The sequence below is a fragment of the Vulpes vulpes genome, chromosome X (assembly GCF_048418805.1).
Source record: "Vulpes vulpes isolate BD-2025 chromosome X, VulVul3, whole genome shotgun sequence".
NCBI lineage: Eukaryota > Metazoa > Chordata > Mammalia > Carnivora > Canidae > Vulpes > Vulpes vulpes.
In genome coordinates, this window is record NC_132796.1 from 6,504,018 (window position 1) to 6,525,514 (window position 21,497).

Consider the following 21,497-nt stretch of genomic DNA (forward strand, 5'->3'; position numbering starts at 1 on the left):
TGTCCCCACTGTTAGATTTTGTCAGAAGGACCCCCTACTGGGACACCCTGGTGGCTCAGCGGTTTAGTGCCTGCCTTTGGCCCAGGGTGTGATCCTGGGGTCCCAGGATCCAGTCCCACATCGGGCTCCCTGCATGAAGCCTGCTTTTCCCTCTGCCTGTATCTCTGCCTCTGTGTGTCTCTCATGAATAAATAAATAAAATCTTTAAAAAAAAAAAAAAAAAAAAAAGGAAGACCCACTGCTTGTCACCATTACCTTCTAAGGGCCAGCCAAATCTCTGCTTCTTGCCCCTGGTAGAGCCCTGGTAGCCTTATGATCTCTTTGCCAGCCTCTCCTCCACCTTCCCCAATTTAAACACTTATTCTGCAATAACTATAGATTCAATTGCCAATGTAAAAAGATGTTGGGCAGCCCGGGTGGCTCAGCGGTTTAGCGCCGCCTTCAACCCAGGGCATGATCCTGGAGACCCGGGATCGAGTCCCGCATCAGGCTCCCTGCATGGAGCCTGCTTCTCCCTCTGCCCGTGTCTCTGCCTCTCTCTCTCTCTCTCTCTCTCTCTCTCTCTCTGTCTCTCATGAATAAATAAATAAAATCTTAAAAAAAAAAAAAAAAAGATGTTTCCCTGGTAGTAACACCTGCAAAACTCTAGTAACAATATCCCAAGTGGGATATTGATGTGGATAATCAAGATACACCTTTCCATCACCATGAGGACCCCACACTGGTTTTAATCCAGCCACATCCCACCCTTAAGTCCTAGCCACTGTTTCTGTAAGTTGTGTTTTAAGAATATTACCTTCATGCAGTCCTACAGTCTGTAACCTCGGGATTGGCTGTTTTCACTGAGCATCATTCTCTGGAGATTGACCCAGGCTACTGGATCAAGAGTTCATCGGATTGCTGAATAGTAGTCCATGCTACTTAATACAAACAATACATATTCATTCATCTACATAATACGTATTCATGTATTGCATCCTGACCAGTAGGTTTCTGCCCTGAGGCCATTGCTGACTTCCTGCTTTCCTCCTCTTCACTGTCTAGAACCTTCTGGGGCAGTTCCCAGTCCTCTGGTGTGCATGATTACCTATATCCTTGTAAGAGATCCCACTTTGCTATTGAGAAAGAGGGTGTTTCCTTCAGAGCCCAAAATGATGGAGTGTGTGGGGACGACCCGGTCAGATCAGTGGCGCTTGTGCTAACTGGCCTCCAGCAGGCTGGCCCACGCTTGGCACTCAGATGTTTCAGTTCCTTGCCTGTTGGTACAGAATCTTCCTACGAGGTCTGTGTGAAGACAATGCTGTCCTTCAGGTACATGTGTAGAAATGTGGGAAGGTTCAGAATTTCCGTGTACTCTGTCAAAACACTGCTACTTTGGCTCTTTGGTGACACTGCATTCTTTTAGCTTCTGCCCTGTGGGCTGCCTGTGTCCTGCCTTTGTAAGGATAAAAAGTTGAAAATCTCTTTCTGTAGTAACGCTCTGTGAATGATTGACTGTTTAGCCTGGAATTAGAGCCAGAGATGTTCCCCAAGTGGCTGGAGCCTGTTTCATCCCTTCAGTGTCTAGTTTTGAATTAACAGGAGTTCTCTGCATTTGAGAAGGGGCCCTTCACTGCCTCCTTGTGCTGCTTTAAAGAGTTATGGCCCCATAGAAAGAGCCTGCTTGTTGAAGGCAGTCTCTCGTGAAGATAGAGATCTGTTGGAATGCCGGGCATGACTAGCAGCCGGCTGAGCCATTCAGACCTTTTGGGAAGTTGTGTCCATGAAAAGGCTATGTGGTGGTCGGCAAAAAACCCACATTGCCTCCCGACAACACATTCCACTGAGGATGATGGACTGGAATATTCACTTAACTGGGCTTTTTTCCAGGCTCTGCTTTTCAGAAGGACCCTCCTCCACACTCCTCTTTGCCTTGGCAGCACCGGTGGTCCCAAACGTATTCCCTTCTGATGCCCCAACCAGCTGCACGAGTTCTTCAGCTAAGAATCTGTCTTGCTCCTTGCTGGCTTTTCGTAACATCTGGGGCTTCATTCTTAGGACCACCACTTTTGATTTCTGTTGGAGCTGGGTCTGTCAGAGACATGCTTTCTCTCATACCCTGTCTCCCCTGAGACATTGCACAAATCTTTGTCAACAGCAGTTTTCAAGACTGTTGAATTAGACCCACAAGAAGAATCATTGTAAAACTGGAGTTTTTGAACTCCAATAAAAAAAATACACAAAAAATAGGGCAGCCTGGGTGGCTCAGTGGTTTAGCACTGCCTTCGGCCCAGGGCGTGATCCTGGAGACCCAGGATCGAGTCCCACATCGGGCTCCCCGCATGGAGCCTGCTTCTCCCTCTGCCTGTGCCTCTCTCTCTCTCTCTCTCTCTGTGTGTGTGTGTGTGTGTCTTTCATGATTAAATAAATAAAATCTTTTTTAAAAAATACACAAAAAATAAAACTGGAGTTTTGAGATCATAAAGCTGAAAGAAAATATAGTCAGGATTGAATTGCTGATTTTGATGAGTTAAGAAACAAAGGCCCAGAGACCAGTGATTTGACCCAAGTGTGTGTGTGTGTGTGTGTGTGTGTGTGTGTGTGTGTGTGTACTTCTGGGGAAAATTGGGCATTTAAGCTCTTTCTTCAGTCCCTGGCACCCAGCCTGTGAGTTTTCCACAGTGGATGATGCCTGACCCTGCACCCCTCCTGCTCTCCACCGCCCACCCCCACTACATGCAATTTAAAACAATCTGGAAGCCATCTTTAAAGCATTGAGAACATACCTCTTGAGCTTTGCAGGTTATTTCCTTTACAAGAAAAGGAAAGCCTGTTTGAATATGGATATTTCTCGGGTGCTCAGCGACCTGACACCACCAGCTCAGGAGGGAGCCCCCCAGTCTTTCCTTGGTTGGGGAGGGGGAGACTCATCATCCCATGGAGGGGCAGGGTATATACCCATCTTCCTGCCAGTACTCCAGAAGGCAGGTAGCCAGTAAGGGGGCTACTGTGGATCCTTCAGAAAGCACATGCTTGGGACAGCCTGGTCTTATTCTGGAACTTTCTGTGCCGAAATGCCTTTGGGTCCATCTGCATCATAGCCTTTTCCTGTGACAAAAGTTCTAAAATTCCTGGTGCTGTCATAACCAAGTACTGCAAACAGGTTGCTTAGGTTTATTGTCTCGTGGTTCTGAAAGCTGGATGCCAGAAACCAAGGTGTCAGCAAGGCCATGCTTCCCTGAAGGCTCTGGGGAGGATCCTTCCTTGCTTTCTTCCAACTTCTGCTGGTATAGACCTTCCTTGGTGTTCCTTGGCTTTGCTGATGCATCACCCAGTCTCGGCCTCTGTCTTCACATGATCTTCTATCCTGTATGTCTGTGTCCAAATTTCACTCTTACAAGGACACCAGCCATTGCATTAGGATCCACCTTCATCCAGTATGATCTCCTCTTAACTTGATTCCATCTACAAAGACCGTTTCCAAATAAACTGGCATTCACAGGTTCTGAGAGTTAGGACTTTGGCATGTCTCTTGGGGGAACACAACTCAGCCCGTAAGAGAGTGATAAAACTTCAGCTATAACCTACATACAGAAAAGTGCTCACATTATAAGCATAGGCTCTGATGAATTTCACATAGCAAATCACACGTGTAATCCAGATGAAGGAATAGAAGAGACAGGTATGGGGATACCTGGGTGGCTCAGTGGTTGAGTGTCCGCTTTTGGCTCAGGGCCTGGTCCTGGAGTCCCGGGATCGAGTCCCACATCGGACTCCCTGCGAGCAGCCTGCTTCTCCCTCTGCCTGTGTCTCTGCCTCTCTCTGTGTGTCTCTTATGAATAAATGAATTTAAAGAGAAAGAGAAAAGAGAGAGAGACAGGTGTCTTTTTTTTTTAACCCCACAGACTCTGCTTTAAGGAAAGTCTCCCTAGGAAGGCTCCCTACAGCTCTCCTCCCCCTCCTCCCCCAGGCTCTTTAATTTGGTTTGTGCTTTTGAATCTTGTCTGTTGTTGACACTTCAGGCCTGGTATATTGTAATAAAACACCTGATGATAGGTGTTAGGAAGGTGTTCACGTGATGCTTCAGTCTTAGGTATATTTATATGTTTGTTTTTATTTAGAAAAACCTCATACTGAACCATTTCACTCTTCGTCTCCAGTGGTGTACTGAGAACTCTGTGGTAAAGAACAGGTATAAAACAAATGGCAGTCTTAGTGGCAGTCATCATATTTAGGTTAGAGATTCCGGGGAAAATTCTTTTATTAAATTTCAGATAGGACCCATTCCATTGTTCATTTTTTCTTTTCTTTTCTTTTTTTTTTTAAAGACTTTATCTGTTTATTTGACAGAGAGCAAGACAGCACAAGGCAGAGGGAGAGGGAGAAGCAAAGAACCCCCTGAGCAGGGAGCCCGACATGGGGCTCGATCCCAGGACCCTGAGATCATGACCCGAGTCAAAGGCAGGTGCTTTACCGACTGAGCCACCAATATACCCCATGTTTTCGTTACTTGTGTTTTATTTTTTTATTTATTTTTTGTTTTTTGTTACTTGTGTTTTAAATTTTGGTATTTTAAAATCATAATTGTAATCTGTCCACTCTTTCATAAAGAGAAAAAAACAGCATTTCTGTCTTCTGTCCTAAATGTCAAGTACGGTGAGAAGAACTTTGCCCATCCATTGGATATTTTAACTGTATTTGCAACCTGTGGTGTTATCTATGCTAACTTTATTTTCCAGATCCTTGGGCGGAACTTTTTTATAGTTTGTCATGGGTGAAAGCTGCCTTCCTGCTTTTCTGAACAGTGATTTAAAAATCCCAAGTAGGGAACCCTGGGTGGCGCAGCAGTTTGGCGCCTGCCTTTGGCCCAGGGCGCGATCCTGGAGACCCAGGATCGAATCCCACGTCGGGCTCCCGGTGCATGGAGCCTGCTTCTCCCTCTGCCTGTGTCTCTGCCTCTCTCTCTCTCTCTCTCTCTCTCTCACTATCATAAATAAATAAAAATTTTAAAAAATTTTAAAAAAATTAATTAATTAAAAATCCCAAGTAGTCCTATATCAGTCCTAATAGATAAATACTTTTTTTTTAAAGATTTCATCTATTTATTCATAGAGACATAGGCAGAGACACAGGCAGAGGGAGAAGCAGGCTTCATGCAGGGAGCCCAACGCGGAACTCGATCCCGGGTCTCCAGGATCACACCCCCGGCTGCAGGCGGCACTAAACCACTGAGCCACCGGGGCTGCCCAACAAATACATATTTTACAACAAATTTTATCCTAAAAGGACTGGGTGAAGCATGAGAGACAGAATGAAGCCAGGCTGCAGCCAGATTTAAAACATGACTTTGCTGAGCTTTACCATGTTGTGTTAAACCACCCAGACCCGGGAAGAAATGGTGACTCCATCCATCCTTCATGTGCACAACCCCCAGGGGGGTGGTGGGCTCTTGTCCTCTCTGTGCCTTGCCTCTGCACACTTTTGCGTATCATAAACTAAGCACATAAAATTAACTCAGTGTGTCTTATTAAATGGCAAATAATTCACTCTTTAACCTGGGACAAAGTAGAGGTGGGCAGCCTAAGCAAATTCTGACATCTGGTGAAAGGTTGCATGCCCCCACGCCCCCCTACCCCCTGCCGCCACCACAACCAACTCGCTCTGAGTTTGCTCTGCCTTGGCTGTGGCACTGCTGTATTAGAAGAATTACATCTTTTTACATTGACTCTATTTTTTTTTCTTAAGACCTAAGAATATTTCCATTTTTTCCCCCAAAGCTGTGAATGAACTCAGGAGAAATAAACGACATTAGGGATTGAAGACTTAGCCTGCACAAATTGGCTGCTGGAAAAAGTCAGCAAAGGGTTTCTGATTTTTGTGCAGTCTCGTTATGATTGGAGGAATTTCAATCTTCAGTGTTTTTCGTGACCAAGAAGAGTTCCAAGTTAGATAATAGTTTGGCTATTTTGGTTTGATTCTAACTTCAGTTCACTGTGGAGAAATAATATTACTAATGAGATGAGGAATGTGTTTAGTGTAATAAAAACCTGTTTTCATGTAGTCCCATTGCATTTAAACAATTAGATTTTATAAATATCAACCCCTCTTCTGCTCCAAGGGTTTTTATATATGTCTGTGTGTGTGCTGATTATTAATTTTTTTACAGTGCTTTATATCATTATTCTTTGCCGGCAAGGAGTACAAGCTTTAGATGAAGAGAAATGTAATGACTCCTCATACCTGCTAGATTTTTTTTTTTCTTTTTTTAGGGCAGATGCAGTATGTCTTACTCTTAAATGCAAACATCAATAACCAAGACATTATAGGTTTTCTTAGCCTGTTTCTCAGACATAATAAATTATGCCCCTCAATACCGTTAGCTATTGTGATTTAAAAAAAATTTTTTTTTGTTCTTTAGAACTATTCCATTTGTTGATTTTCAAGTTACAACAGAGGAAAATGATCTGGATTTGTAAAGAATTGTGACTCATTTGAAAGCATCCATGTCTGCTGGGTGAATTGTCCTGGTTTTCTAAGGACTTCACCCCAGGCACTTCAAGGGAGCACAGACAACCTAGATGGTTGAGTTTGCTGTGCTGGACACTCAGCTCTGGTGCATAGCTGGCTCTGGCCCATGGCTGTCCACTTCCTGGGCTCCGAGACTCTAGGTCTTTCTCTGTGCTTGCACAACATCTGTAGGCACCTGTGTGCATTCTCAGAGGCACCAGATATTTCTGCCCTCTGTTGCAGCCGCCAGCTGACACCTGCTTCCATACCCTCTGTCAGAACTGCTGCACGACCGCCCCTCCCTGCGGGGACCATGGCTGTCCCCTCCTGGGGCAGATTCCAACTCTGGGGAGAGCAGGGCTACTGGCCATCAGAGACTGTCTTAGGCTAGCAATGATGGGACAACATCACCTAAAAGATGCAGTCACACCTGTAGAACTTGGGACTTGAGAGAGGCTGAAAGAGGACACACAGGTAGGCACACCAGCACAGTCCCTGCCGCAGAGATGTTCAGAAGACCACCTGAGTGTGTAGGGCTCCTGTGTGATTGCTACGGATTCTGACACAGAGGAGGAGGTGTGTGTGACAGAGTAGGACAGGAATTACCCAAACCGGAAGCTGCCATTGGAGCTTACGTGTATGTGACCTTCTGGCATGATTCTTTTTTTATCTTGTTTTTAAAAGCCAAGGACTGCCAGCCTTTGAAGACCTAAGGAAAGTACTCATAAAAATCCAGATGGTCAGTTTTAGGGGAAAAAAAACAGATCTGCTCCCACTGAGTGCCGATTTTGTCAGAGCTGCCCATGGTTAACTCTGGGTAGCAGGTGCATCTTCAGAGGGAGCACCTGCCACTTCCCTACTGGCGCCATCATAAGAGCTGCATCTTCTGTACACACGGCCCCTTCTCGGCCTAATGGGCACTTGGTGTGCAACCCAGAGCTGCATGTTCTCCCCCCCTTGCTCAGCGAGGCTCTGGACTGAACCTCTGACCACTGTTGTCATTTTTTTCGGGCTCCTGTACCAAAGATACCCAGACTGGGCAGGTGATGAGCCAATAGTTATGTCTCACAGTTCTGGAGGCCAGAAGTCTAAGATCCATGTGGTGGCAACTCCCGTGTGTGGTGAGATCCCCCTTCCTGGTGTATAAAGGGCTGAGGTAGCACTGTGGGGTCTCTTGTGGAAGAGCCCTAATCCTAGGCCTGAGAGCTGCGCCCTCATGATCTCATCCTCCCCAAAGGCCCCACCGTGAAATATCCCACTGGGGATTACGTCTCCACATATGAATTTGGGGAGGACACAGACACAGACACTGAGAAGAGTTTTTCAGAAAGACAGACACTCCTTGTGATGGATGAGATCATCCATATTTTACTGAGTAAAAAGACAGAGGCTCGAGGGGAACCGTGAGTTTACTCAAAGGAAAGGTGAATGTAACTTTGGCCAAGTTCCCTCTGAGCAGCGCCTGTCTTGCATTGCACAGCGGCAGCGTTATCTCAAGGAACAAGCACTGTTTCTTTGAAATGGCAGTAGGCTGGGGACGTCCATTAAAAATAAACAGCCGTGTGTTCTGAAAAGCAGGGACACTTTGTTCTGATGTCCAGCAGTTCCTTTTCCTGTTTCGTGACTGCCTATCAGCTCTTTCAGATTGCTTTTCTACTTTGAAAATGGCAAAACTAAGTCACTGCAGTCATCGCTGTGTAACCGGTGCAGCAGTGCTCCCACCATTGGTTTTCTGAATCTGTGAGAGAAGGGTCAGAGCCCTGAGTGGCTTGGTGGGGAGCCTGCTTGGGGTGCTTTTGTCCCGCACCACTCTTGTGATTTCTAAGACGGACTTGAAAGACCCAGACAGTTTTGGGGTTTTCCTCCCATGGTCCTAGGATAAAGGCAGGGCTTTAGACAAAAACCTTGTGGTCTTTGATGATTCTCTTCCTCTTTGTTCACCCTTTCCAGAAATGTCGCCTACTGCCTTGCAAGAGACATTGGTACAGGAGGGACTAAGCAAAGGTACCACTTTGTCCTCAAAGATGTGCTAATCTTGCCATGGGGCTAGAAGCACAAGCAGGGAACCGTAAACAGGGTCCAGAGCAGTGGTCAACAGTGCACCCAGGATGTTGGGGAGGCCAGGAGGAGCACATCTGGTCCTGTGGTAGAGGAAGTAGGGGCCTTGTGTGGTGTCGAGCCAGGTACAATGTGTGCATGTCAGTGATGGGGCTGGGGGTGTGAATGCAGGGGACCCAGCCAACACAGCCTGCAGACAAGGACCATTTTCTCTGGGGAGAAAGAACAAAGGCTTCTTAGTTGGGGGTGTGTGATGTTGGGACAGGCCTCATGGTGCCCAGAACAATGAGGCCTGTTTTGCATGATAATGCTGGGCTATATTAAACAGTGGCTCCACCTGGCCCTGTTGACCTTCTACATAGCTGCCAGCAACCGTTCTCTGTGTGAGGCTGCCTGCTTCTTGACTTGGTGGATGTGTTTTGCGTGGCCGGAGGTTAAAATGAGATTTAGGGGACAGCCTGGATGGCTCAGCGGTTAAACGTCTGCCTTCAGTCCAGGGCGTGATCCTGGAGTCCTGGGATCGAGTCCTGTATCGGGCTCCCTGCATGAAGCCTGCTTCTCCCTCTGCCTGGGTCTCTGCCTCTGTGTGTGTGTGTCTTTCATGAATAAATAAAATCTTTTTAAAAAATTGAGATTTTGGAGGTGTCCTGCTTTGTGTGGATGTGCTCACGAGAGCTGTAATGGTTTTCTCAGATAATACTTTCCCTAGAGCAGTGGTTTTCAACTAAAGATGATTATTATTTTTTTTTGGCATGTGTCCCTTAGGGGACATTGAGTAATATCTGGACACATTATTAGTTGTTACAGCTTGGATGCTGGATGCTACTGGCATCTAGTAGGTGGACAGCAGCAATGCTACTAACAAACATTTTGTGCCCAATACAAACCCCTGTAACAAAGAATCATACAGCCCCAAACGTCAGTAGTGCTGAGGTGGACAAATGTGACATGAGATTCTCTGTTTGGCTGTCCCATGTTTTACTTTTTTGGACATCTGAGTTGTTCCAGAGTTTGAGCTGGAGCTATAGATGATGCTGATAGGGACATTCTCGTATGTGTCATTTGGTTAACATACAGGCGCATTTCTGACTTACAGCTTATGCAGTCTGGCTTCCCAAGTGGTGCTCTCGATTTATATATCCACCTAGGCTACAGGAGTTGCAGGTACTGGAAGCAGCCCACGTGTCTAGTGACAGATGGAAAAATAAAGAGAAGGTGGCACATATGTGCAATGGATTATCATGCCGCCTTAGAAAGGGAGGCTGCTGAGCCAATCATGCGCTATGACACAGATGAAGCTTGAGTGCTAGGACCAGACAAAAGGACAAATGCTGTATGATTCCACTTCTACAAGGTGTCTAGAGTAGTCAGATTCATGGAAGGAAAGAAAGAATGATGGTTGCCAGGGACTGGGGGAGAAGGGGAATGGGGCGTTGTTTAGCTATAGTGTCAGGTGTGCAGGATAAAGAAGTATAGAGATCTGTTATTCACAATGTGCTTATACTTAACACTACTGAACTGTACACCTTTAACATAGTTAAGAGGGTAGATTGTGAGTGTGTAAGCACAGTGACACAGCTGCGGGTAGCCCCCCATTTCCTTTCGGGCACTGAAAGAAAGTGCTGGTGGGGCGGTGCTGTGCTCCCGTCCATGTCATGGGCTGCTCAGAGCAGTGATGCACACTAGCACTGGCCCTTCCTTTCCAACCAGTGTGCACCCAGGAACAGAGACTCCATGAGTGTCACAGACTAAGAAGATACACCGAAGGAGGTAGAGCTTCTGTAATTGTGGGAGAAGGTCTGCAAGGGCAGGTTGGGGACGCAGAGGGCCCCCGAGCATCCATGCGCATCCAGCCTGGGGAGCCCAAGAGAGGCAGGACCCTCTGTGTGGCCAGCCCTCCGTGGATCTGAGCCTGGCATCGCCCTGTGGGCGTGGGTCCCGTGGCCACAGTGTGAAGGAGGGCATGTGCAGTGATGGAATGTGAAGACACGCTGGATCCTGCTGGGCCCCTCAACATCCGTGCCTTGCTGAGGGTGAGCTTCTAGAGACCCTTGTTGCCAGTACAGAGTAGTGGTGCTGTATTGCTTCTGCCTCCCAGTCTTGGGCAGGTTCTTTCTAGTGAAGATGGAGATTCTAGAAAATACAGTTCACATTTTAACCAGGAGGACCCACTACCGATGCCTAAGCTTCAAACACCAGACACCAAACACTTCGTACATTCAAAGGGCCACCTGGGGAAACTCATGTTCCTTTTTTTCCTCCTTTGCTTGATTACAAATCTCCAGTATTTAAACCATGAGTAGTTTCGAGAGGTGTTTGTGTCTTACCCTTAGAATTTCACTACCACTTAAATCAGGCTTTTTTAAATGGGGGAGATGTGGCCTGGGTTCTGCATAATCCACTTAGGCTAAATTCTTGTAAAATACCCCATTTATATATTGTGACTTTGTCTACTTCGAAAGTTTTCTGTAATGCTATAGTAGCTAACCCGGGAAAAGAGGAAACTTTAAACAATAGCGTCTAGGTTAACTGAGCTTCATGATTTTTTTTTTCTAAACAGCCTTGTAAAAGGATTTAGAAACCATTCTACCTAAGTAAATAGCTTGGAGCATTGTAAATGAAGCTTTCTCCCCAGCCACAGCCACCACGTCAGCCTTGCTTCCTCCAGTTAAAATACAGAAGGGGATCATTTGTCACTGAACTTGAGTCTGGAAGCCTAGCCCCGTAGTCCCACCTTGTAACCAACAAATTATAAATTGAAATAATTTGTGAATATGCTTGCATAATACTTTAGAGTTTGTAAAATATTTTGAAAAACGTTTTAGGTGACAGAACAGACAAAAATAAGGGACCTTCTCTAAATCAAGTAGTTAAGTAAGTGGTGGAGGCAAGTCTTAAGTACTAGATCTCACACCTCATCTTTTAAAAAAAATTCTTAAGATTATTTTTTTAAAAGATTTTATTTATTTAGTTGAGAGAGAGAGAGAGCACCAGTGAAGGGAGGAGGAGGAGAGGGAGAGGGAGAAGCTGACTCCCTTCTGAGCAGGGAGCCTGATGTGGGGCTCAATCCCAGGACCCCGAGGTCATGATCTGAGCCAAAGGCAGACACCCAACCAACTGAGCCACCCAGGAGCCCCTAAGATTTAATTTTTAAGTAATCTCTACATGCAGTGTGGGACTCAGACTCACAACCCTGAGATCAAAAGTCACACTCCACCAAGTGAGCCAGCAAGGTGCCCCTCACCTTTTTGAAGCCTTCCCTAATGCTCATCATCTCCCCCACTCCCCACCCACACCATTATATAATTTGCTGCTAGGGCCCCGTGCATGTCTCTTACTGCACTTGACCCCTGGATTTTCTGTCTGTCAAGGTCTCGTTAGGAGACAAACCATACAGTAATTTGAGCAGGAAACAATATAAAGCAGCATTCAGCACACTGGCCAGATACCAAGAGAGCATTCTATGTTTTGTCGGTTGGGTAAGGTTGGGCACTCGCCATAGACTGTAAGGCCCAGAAAGCCCAAAACACTTATTATTGTATGGTTCTTTATAGAAAGGTTTGCTGGCCCCCAACATAAAACATAATTAACAGATAATTACTCAAATTGACAAATAATTATTCCTAATTGTCACAGGTGAGGAGAACTCTGAGGAATGCACAGTTGGGGCGCCTGAGGGCCGCAGTTGGTGAAGCATCTGCCTTGGGCTCAAGTCATGATCTCAGGGTCCTGGGATCGAGTCCCACGTCGGGCTCCCTGCTCTATAGGAGCTTGCCTCTGCCTGCTGCGCCCCCTACTTGTATTCTTCCCTCTCTCTCTCTCTCTCTCTCTCAAGCGAATACAATCTGTGGAAGCAAGCAAGCAGGCACGGTAGCGGCTCTAAGGAGCGGCCCCGCTCCCAGGACTGAGGCAGATGAGCTAAGGAAGGAGGACCTGGGGCAGCGGCCGCCCCGAGACTGGGAGCTGCGGAGCAGGACGCGCCCCAGGGAGCTGGCAGGGTACAGGGGCCCCCGGGAAGGGACACAGGTGCTGCTGCCAACATCCCCCCGAGGCTGCCCGCTGGCCTGGGCCGGGGGCGCTTGCCAGGAAGCCACCACGCTGCCGGCCGCATCCACGGGAGCAGGCCTGTCCTCATGCCCCTGCCTCCTCTCCCTCCACTGCCAGGGCTTGGCCGCGGTGCCAGGCAGCAAAGGAGGGATGTTCTCGGGGTCCCACCGCAGTACCTCCCCAGGGGGCCGGGGAGGGCACGTAGTGTACATCGCTCACTGGCATACTGTTGGGATCCATCGTGGACAAACCCTGTGTCTCCTGGCTTGCGACCTCCCTGATGTACAGTGCGGGTTAGAAAATGCTCCCGGGGCGCCTGGGGGGCTCAGCGGTTGAGCGGCTTCCTTCGGCTCAGGGCATGATCCCAGGGTCCTAGGATCCAGTCCCGCATCGGGCTCCCTACAGGGAGCCTGCTTTTCTCTCTGCCTCCCTCCCTGTGTCTCTCATGAATGAATGGATAAAATATTTTATAAATAAATAAATAAATAAAAGAAGAAGAAGAAAAAGAAGAAAGACAAAGAAAATGCTCCCTGCATGTTGCTTTCCAGAAACCGTCCCTTTCATGGGTTGGCCTGTGTGCCTGGAGTGCAGTGATGATGTGGTGACGCCCTAGACCCTTGCCCCATCTGGAGGGGGGCACATACCTCAGGCCTTATCCTGCACCAGGCAGACAGCTATGCCTTGACTCAGAATGAACGCTTCTCCGTTGGTCCCTCATCCAGCTGGCCTGGCTTCTGAGCTGCCACTCCCGACTGCCTGATGCAAACACCCCCCTTCCCTGTTCCTCCTTGAGTGGTCCTCCCTTCTTCTGTTTAGACCTCTGGCTGCTAATTGCAGCCTCCGCAGCCTCCAAATCTTGTCTTCCTCTTCTAGTTGACTTCTCCCTTGACATTTTTGTTGGCCATTTGCCCCCTTTGCACATGAGTACGTCATCCAGTTGTCTCTTCCTTCCATACATCTCATTGGCCTGGTTCTGTCCATTTAGCTGCCATGGTCTCTTCTCCAGGCCACATCTGCCTTTCTTTGTTATAGGGCCTCGTGTGACAAACACTCCTCTTAGGCTGAAAGGAGTGTGTGAGAATCTTCAGAGCAGACTCTCATGTTCCTTAAAGCCTTGGACTAGACACCAACTTGCTCACCAGAGTCCAAAGCTATGAGGTTTGGTGAGCTATGAGGTGGATTGTGGATTATTTGATTAGTTTTGGGGGGGCATCATTTAGTCACTCGGCACCAAACCGCCAAGCCACCCAGGCTGCCCTACCAGTGAGATTTTATTGGTGGTTTCCCCCCCTCCTTTTTTTTTTTTAAAGAATGTATTTATTTATCTGACAGAGAACAAGCAGGGGAAGCAGCAGACAGAGGGAGAGGGAGAAGCAGATCCCCTGCTGAGCTGGGAGCCCAATGTGGGGCTTGATCTCAGGACCCTGGATCATGACCTGAGCTCAAGGCAGATGCTTAACCAACTGAGCCACCCAGGTGCCCCTTATTGGTGGTTTCCATCTATACACAGACACTTCATTTTGTATAGTTTTTAACATAGATACCAAAGATCTAGAAAGATTGGGGGTCCCTGGGTGGCTCAGTGGTTTAGCCTTTGGCCCAGGGCACAATCCTGGAGTCCCAGGACCAAGTCCTACATTGGGCTCTCAGCATGGAGCCTGCTTCTCCCTCCTCCTGTGTCTCTGCCTCTCTCTCTCTCTCTTTCTCTCTCTCTCTCTCTCTCTCTGTGTTTATCATAAATAAATAAATCTTAAAAAAAAAAGATCTAGAAAGATGGAGTCTGATTCTTTTCTAAACTGTTATTCTGGTGACTTTCCAGCTTAAAACGTGGAGCAAATTTTCCTTAAGAAGATATAAGTACCAGTGTCTTCTGTGTTGATGGTCTGTTCAATCACAGATCCCACTTATTCACAATTCACAATCTAAATATTGTTTAGATTTTCAGGTTTTCAAGGCACTATCACAAAATATTTAGGGAAGGCAGCCCGGGTGGCTCAGCGGTTTAGTGCCTGCCTTCAGCCCAGGGCGTGATCCTGGAGACCCAGGATCGAGTCCCACGCTTTTCTCCCTGCATGGAGCCTGCTTCTCCCTCTGCCTGTGTCTCTGCCTCTCTCTCTCTCTCTCTCTCTCTCTCTGTCTTTCATGAATAAATAAATAAATAAAATTAAAAAAAATATTTAGGGAAATGGGAATAGCATGCTCAGGGACTGTGAGAGCTAGGATCAAGGAACTGCTTTCTTTAAGAAATGTGGGGATGGAGGTAACTTTCAATATTCAAAGCACGTTAACTACAAGGCCATGACTCCAAAGTGCCATGTAGCATGCCCTTGAATTGGCTATAAAAATTGCTCCCCCCACCCGTGGAATGTCAAGCTAACCCCCAGACAACCAGAGCCTCCTGGGATTCAATATCCCACACTTTTTTGGTTGTACCAAAAAATAACCAGCAAATTATTTTACCTCTTGCAAAAAGGGCAGGGGGCATCTGGGTGGCTCAGTAGATTAAACATCTGCTTTTGGATCAAGTCGTGATCTCAAGGGCCTGGGATCAAGTCTCACATCGGGCTCCCTGCTCAATGAGGAGTCTGCTTCTCCCTCTCCCTCTGCCTGCGGCTCCCCCTGCTTGTGCTCTCAATCTCTCTCTCCCTCTCTCAATAAAGAAATCCTTAAAAAAAAATATTTCTGGAGCTACTGAAAAGCTTACATTTCCAAAACAGTGATGAAATCTTCCTATGGATTGTGCTAGGAGACAGGGCCACCAGTAAGACACGGCATGTGATCTGAGAACTAGGCTTCCTTCTCCTCTGCTTCTCGAGAGGCTGGACTCTGCTCAGTCTTTAGTTTCTCCATTTTCTGCAGGTAAATCTTCAGGTTCTCGATTAGCCCCTTCACCGTGTTTTCCCTTCTGTTTGCACTGTTTTGTTTGATGACTTTTCTGCTTCCTTTCCACTTCTGCAGGAGCAGGTTTTAGCCAACCACTTGTGGCTCTCCTCTGGGGCTCCCTCATAGCCCCTCCACCTGAGTTGACCTTCTGTTACATATCTTGGCAATGGAGAGGGTGCCAGTCGGTGCTGGGATGCTGGAAAGAAAGAACCTTCTGGAAGCTGGGCTGCCTGGCTGGTGTAGCTCCTCCTGCCACGGGGGGCCAGGAATTATTCCTTGGTAAAGTCTCAACACCTGTAGGTGGAAGTTTCCAGTTTTCAGTGGACTTCTCTGTCACCAAAGGTACACACGCAGATTATTTCACAACTTGATACTTCCCCTGACTGAGTCAGCTTTCCTTTCTGAAGGAACAGGGCTCGAGGAGAATGAGTAAAACAGTCAAATGAAGCCGACTGAAGTGATAACTTCAGGGATTTTCCTGTCTAACAACACGCACACTTTGTCACGGAGTGCCTCTTGTCTGGACAGTGAAGCCTTCTTGAGATAGAACTGATAAATGGCAGGTGTGATTCATGGCCTTTGAAATAGGACCTTGGGCTTAATGTTCTTTCATTTTGATCCCTGGCCTTTGTGATTTTCTGAATCACTGGAGCTCAACAGCTCGGCACCACCAGCCTCTATCTTTTGGTGCATCGTGTTCATCTCTGACCACATTGTTAAGTCTTCCCTCACAGCCTCTGGAGTCCTTGCATTCGGTCCTTTCTCTGCCCTGTGTTGCTTTGAGCCCTCGTTTCGGTCCAGTGTCAAGATGGAGTTCAGGATCTCCTTCCTTGCCACTTTGTTCTTAGGAGAAATTCATTTTGCCTCTACCTGCAAGAAGAGTATTTGCTTGAATAATGTCACTTCCCTGCTTCCATGCCTACCTTCCCTGGGCCCCCACTGCCTCCAGGATATTGTGCAGATTCTGATTCGTGGTCAAGTTCCTCATCTTCCCCTTTCTGCCCTTATCTTCAAACACTCCCCGTGAGAGCTCTGCACCCTGCCCGGTGGACATTCCTTTGACGTGCCCAGGCTTCCTGCCTCTGCCCCTGACTTCACGTCAGGAATGTCCTCCCCCATCCACGCTCCTCCTTTCAAGCTGTGTTCGGGGCCCTTCCTAATCGGGAGACCTCATTTCCTCCCCCGACACAGAGGTGAATGTTGCCACTCACGTTCCCGCCGGGCTGGAGGAGATTCCTTTCGATCCACTACCGGACAAGATCCTTTTGCCTTCCTGGGCCCTCATTCTTGATCAGCTGTAACGTCCGTTCACCGAAGTAGGACACCTTCGTTCCAAAAAGACTCTCATTACCTGTGCCCCTCCCTGCTGTTTCCAGCCAAAACATTTCCACGACGACAGTGAGACGTTCTGTGCGGCGCGGGACATCTGGCCCTCGCTGGGGCTGCAGGCGTGAGCCCGTGTGAGGGCCTGAGTTGACAAGGCGGAGCCCGTGGACTGGCCTGGGCACCTGGGGCTCTCGGTCTGTACGCGTGAACAGCGTGGCACGAGGGCGTGCCCCGTGGGCGTGGAAGGATTTGTCCCTGCCCGCCGGCCACTTCGCACAGGGACTCCTCCGAGGTGAGCGGTGACCTCGGGAATGTTCCCCGCCTGCTGTCGGGCAGCCGTGCCTTGTTGGTGGCCCCCATGATCTGCAGACGTCGGCAGCTGTGCCTGCGGCTGAGCAGGGCGAAGGCCCGCGCCGGAGTGATCATCCACGTCGCCTGTGCTGGATGCTGTGAGATGCGGGCGGGCAGCACGCTTGCCTCCGCCGGCACAGACTTCGGGTTTCTCCTTCGCCCACTCCAAGCCTGATTAGTCCTGCCCCGCGGGAGCCGTCGGGGGTGGCAAGTACAGAGTGGAAGTTTTCAGAGCTGCTTTTTGGCTTTAGAGCTACTCTCCGCATAAGCTCAATGAATATCAAAGAGAAACTTTCTCTTGGCAAGGAAGCCAAAGGGTGGGGGGCCTAAAAACCCAGCCAATTTTTTTTTAAAGATTTTATTTATTTATTCATGAGAGACAGAGAGAGAAAGGCAGAGACACAGGCAGAGGGAGAAGCGGGCTCCCTGTGGGGAGCCTGATGCAGGACTCGACCCCGGGTCCCCAGGATCATGCCCTGGGCCGAAGGTGGCGCCAAACCACCGAGCCCCCCGGGCTGCCCCCAGCTACTTTATCTCCCAAACACAGACCTGTTGTTTCTGGGAAGCGTAGGTGCAGTGTGGCTAGGACAAGGCCAAAGGATGCTCTGCAATGCAGTCTTCATTTATAGATGACGAACTTCGGGAGTCTTTGCAGATGAGAAGGAACACGATGTTCATGTCCGTGGTGCAGCCAGAGTAGATGATGTTGCTTCACCAGAGCCTCACAGAACTTGTTCACTGAAGGGCTTGTGGGAATGAGGCTGAAAAACCCAGCAAGTAGTAGCTGAGCCAGACACTGGTCATGGGTCCCCTCTGGGATGTGCTGCCCTCAGCAACTGTCCCAAGACCCTGCAGGGCGTTCCTCATAGAGATTTTGCCTCAAGACTGTCTTGTAATACTCAAATTCAGAGGCAGTCACTGTAGGGAAGACACCCCCCTCACTCTTCTAGGGGGTCAGAATCCTTTTCTTGTCAGATGCTCCGGCGTGTGTGATTATGCTAACCATACATAACATGAAACTTCCCACTTTAGCCACTTTAGAGTGTGTGACTTGGTGGTATTGACTACCAACACTGTTAACCGTTGCCAGAACTTTTCATCTTCCCAAACCTAAACTCTGTACCCACGAAACTACGATTCCTCCCCTACCCCCAACCCCTCCTAACCTTTATTTTATGTCCTGTGTCTATGAACTTGCCTCTTCTACATACCCCATGCGAGCGGAATCCTACAGTCCCACTTCCCATGATGGCGTATTTCACTGCGCATCACATCCTAAGGATCCATCCATGTGGTAGCAGGTGTCAGAAAGTCCTTCCTTTTTTTTATTTATTTATTTTTATTTATTTATTTTTAAGTCCTTCCTTTTTAAGGCTAACATTCCATTGTGTGGGTGGACCACATTTCATTGTCCATGTTACTTCTTGATGGATATTTTTGAGTTGTTTCCACTTGGAATATGCAACTGTTTATTTTTTTTTAATTTTTTTTAAATTTATTTATGATAGTCACAGAGAGAGAGAGAGAGAGAGAGAGGCAGAGACATAGGCAGAGGGAGAAGCAGGCTCCATGCACCGGGAGCCTGATGTGGGATTCGATCCCGGGTCTCCAGGATCGCGCCCTGGGCCAAAGGCAAGCGCCAAACCGCTGCGCCACCCAGGGATCCCCAATATGCAACTGTTTAAAGGCAAAAACAAAATTCTATCCTGAGAAATCGGTGACAGAATGAATCGGACTTTGTAAATGTGCATTTCTGAACACCATTCAAAATGCAGGCCAAAGTATATTTCTAAGTTAGACGCCCTATCAGCTTGTGGTCCTGTGCCATGTCTTCCTCCTCATTCAGTCATCGTGGGACTTGGACTCCCATTTACCACCATGTTTCCGTTGGTGGTAGAGCTGAAAATCCCAGAAAATCAGCTACATTCGTAGAGGTGGACATTTAAATGTCTAAAATGAGAGAAGCGTATATACCCATGTGCGTGGTTTTCCTTTGCTGCTTTATTCTGCAGCAGATTTCTCAAAATGATAACGTGGAGCACGTATACGCTTAAGGGAGAAACCTCTTTTATCAACGTGTACTTAAGAGGTCCAATCATCAACTCCTTAACGTGAATAAGTTGTATGTTTATGTTCAGTCATGAGAGTGTCTCTTCAGGGAGAAAGCACTTATCTTCCATTATGAATAAGGTGCACAGCAGACAGTTTCAGCTAGAAATTGTTGAGAACAGATTTATTACGCTTCACCTAAGCTTTGAATTTGGAAGTTTGTGACATTAGACTTAAGAAGTACGTTGTTGGCTGAAATCAGTGGCATGTGTGTTCCGGGTTAAGTTTTGTTTTCCTTGTAAATATCAGCAAATAAGGAAACAGAATTGTTAAGGGTTTGTGGCCATGGAATACATACAGACAGAAAAGACTTCTGTGGACTTTGAAGCAGGTGGGATTTCTGAGAGTCTAGAAAAGTTACTGAAGACAGGGAGTCTGGAAGGAAAAGACCTGCCCCTAGATGTCAGGAAGCTGGAAGGCTCTGGAGTCCCTGGGCCCTCCAGAGTTGTGAAAAGCCTCCATCTGTACCTTGCCTCCTCATCTGCATCCCGATTTTCCATATCTTGGAACTCCTAGGTTTTCCCACATTACCTAGATGTCTTCTCCGATGCAGTTTGCGATCAGAAATGAGCAAAGTCCACCTCGTCAGTGGTTAGGCTTTCTAGCAGTGGTGCACCCATGTGCGTGGATACTTGCCGATGCAGCACTGAGCGGTGGCGTGTTGGATGCAGCGCTTCCCTGCCCTCTGTCCTCCGGAGGGCACTGCCTGAAATGAGCCCTTCCTCTGCACAAACATGCCAGGGCTCCTTTAGCCCACACAGCACTCGGGATCAAGTACCCCGTGCCTGTCCGTTTGGGGGCCCTTTCGTGTTCTGTTGCTTCATTTGCCATACGTGTCCCTTATATATTCTGAGGTGTCTCCAGAGCCTGCATTCCTTTAAGGCTGTACCAAAGGCCTCGGACTCTGAAAATCTTTTTGGAGCATCCATACCCAAAGAGGGCAAACATAGTTCTTACTCATCTTGTACTTCATTTCTACATCCCTCATATCTCTACATTGCAAAGCACAGTCTGATCTCCTGGGAGCTTTTTAAAGATGTCTCAGAAATGCAGAAGCTGAGGGGTGCCTGGGTGGCACAGTCGGTGAAGTGTCTTGTCTTCAGCTCCGGTCATGACCTCAGGGTCCTGGGATTGAGCTTCCTTCCTCATCAGGGAGCCTTGCTTCTCCTTCTCCCTCTGCTCCTTGCACACATGCGCTCTCTGTCTCTAATTAATTAATTGAAAATCCATTAATTAATTATAATTAATTAATTAATTAAATCTTTTTTTTAATGCAGAACCTCGGGCCCAACCATGGGACTGCTGAATCAGACCTGCATTTTAAATCCTGGGAGACTTGTCTGCACATTACAGTTTGAGAAGTGTTGGTTCATCAAGCCTAGAAATGTCTTCAAGGCAGGAACTATATCTTGCAAGACCCACCTTCCCCCCTCACAATATCTAGCGGGTTTTGTGCATAGTAGTTGTTCAGTAGATACTTATTAAGAGAGTAAATACAAACTCTAATCTCACCACGTGGCGGCTTTTTTGTACTCAACACCACCGAAGCATTTAACGACTAGTATTTAGGCAGGAGTTAGAGGTACAGACCCAAGGTACTATCCGCATATATTCTTTCTGTATTCTAGATTTTGCCCTTAAAATTGTATACCTGGTGTTTGGGAGGTGGGCTGGGAGGAGATGAAACAGATCCAGGCGCTCCTTGGAGGACTGCCACGTGCCTGGAGAGTTGGCAGCCCGTGGGTCGGGGTTGGGGGGGGGGGGAGGCAAGTGCTGCTCTTGAGCCCAGCCACCACGATGCTGCTGGCTCAGGTAGTGACCCCAGCTGGGGCGCTGATAAGCTTTCCGTGGGAGCCTTCCCCACACCACCAGTCTCACCCACCATTTTTGGTGGTGTGTACTTTGGTGCTGGTGGCCTCTGCGATACTCACTCTTCCTCCTCTATCTCCTGCCCTTTCACCTGGCCCCTCTTCTACCAAAGCTTGAATCACTGGGGACCCAAGGTTGCATTCTCTGTGGTTATCTGCCAATGGGTCTGTCTTCGGCTGCCTCCTGACGTCTCCCCACCCCTCAGTCCTTAAATACCTCCTGCTGGGATGGGGGGGTCTTTCCTTTCCCCGAGAGCCTCCCCTCCTTGCGCTGTCCACCGGCACAGCCTCTGGACCTCTCCCATGGGGCATGTCTCTCCAGTGCATGTAACATGCACCTTGACTGTACATGGCTGAGGCTGTCATCTT

General features: G+C 47.9%; 1 protein-coding gene across 5 annotated transcripts in view; it reads left to right on the forward strand.

Annotated features, from left to right (window-relative positions):
- Positions 1-21,497, forward strand: part of SHROOM2 (shroom family member 2) — a 145,054-nt gene that overhangs the window by 49,658 nt on the left and 73,899 nt on the right. Inside the window, exon 1 of one of the 5 annotated variants that reach the window (XM_072744968.1) lies at positions 16,716-17,092. The exons of the other annotated variants lie outside the window; for them this stretch is intronic. The gene's annotated coding sequence lies outside the window, so the exon portion shown is untranslated. Of the gene's footprint in view, positions 1-16,715; positions 17,093-21,497 lie in introns of those variants that run through there. 5 annotated transcript variants of the gene reach the window in all.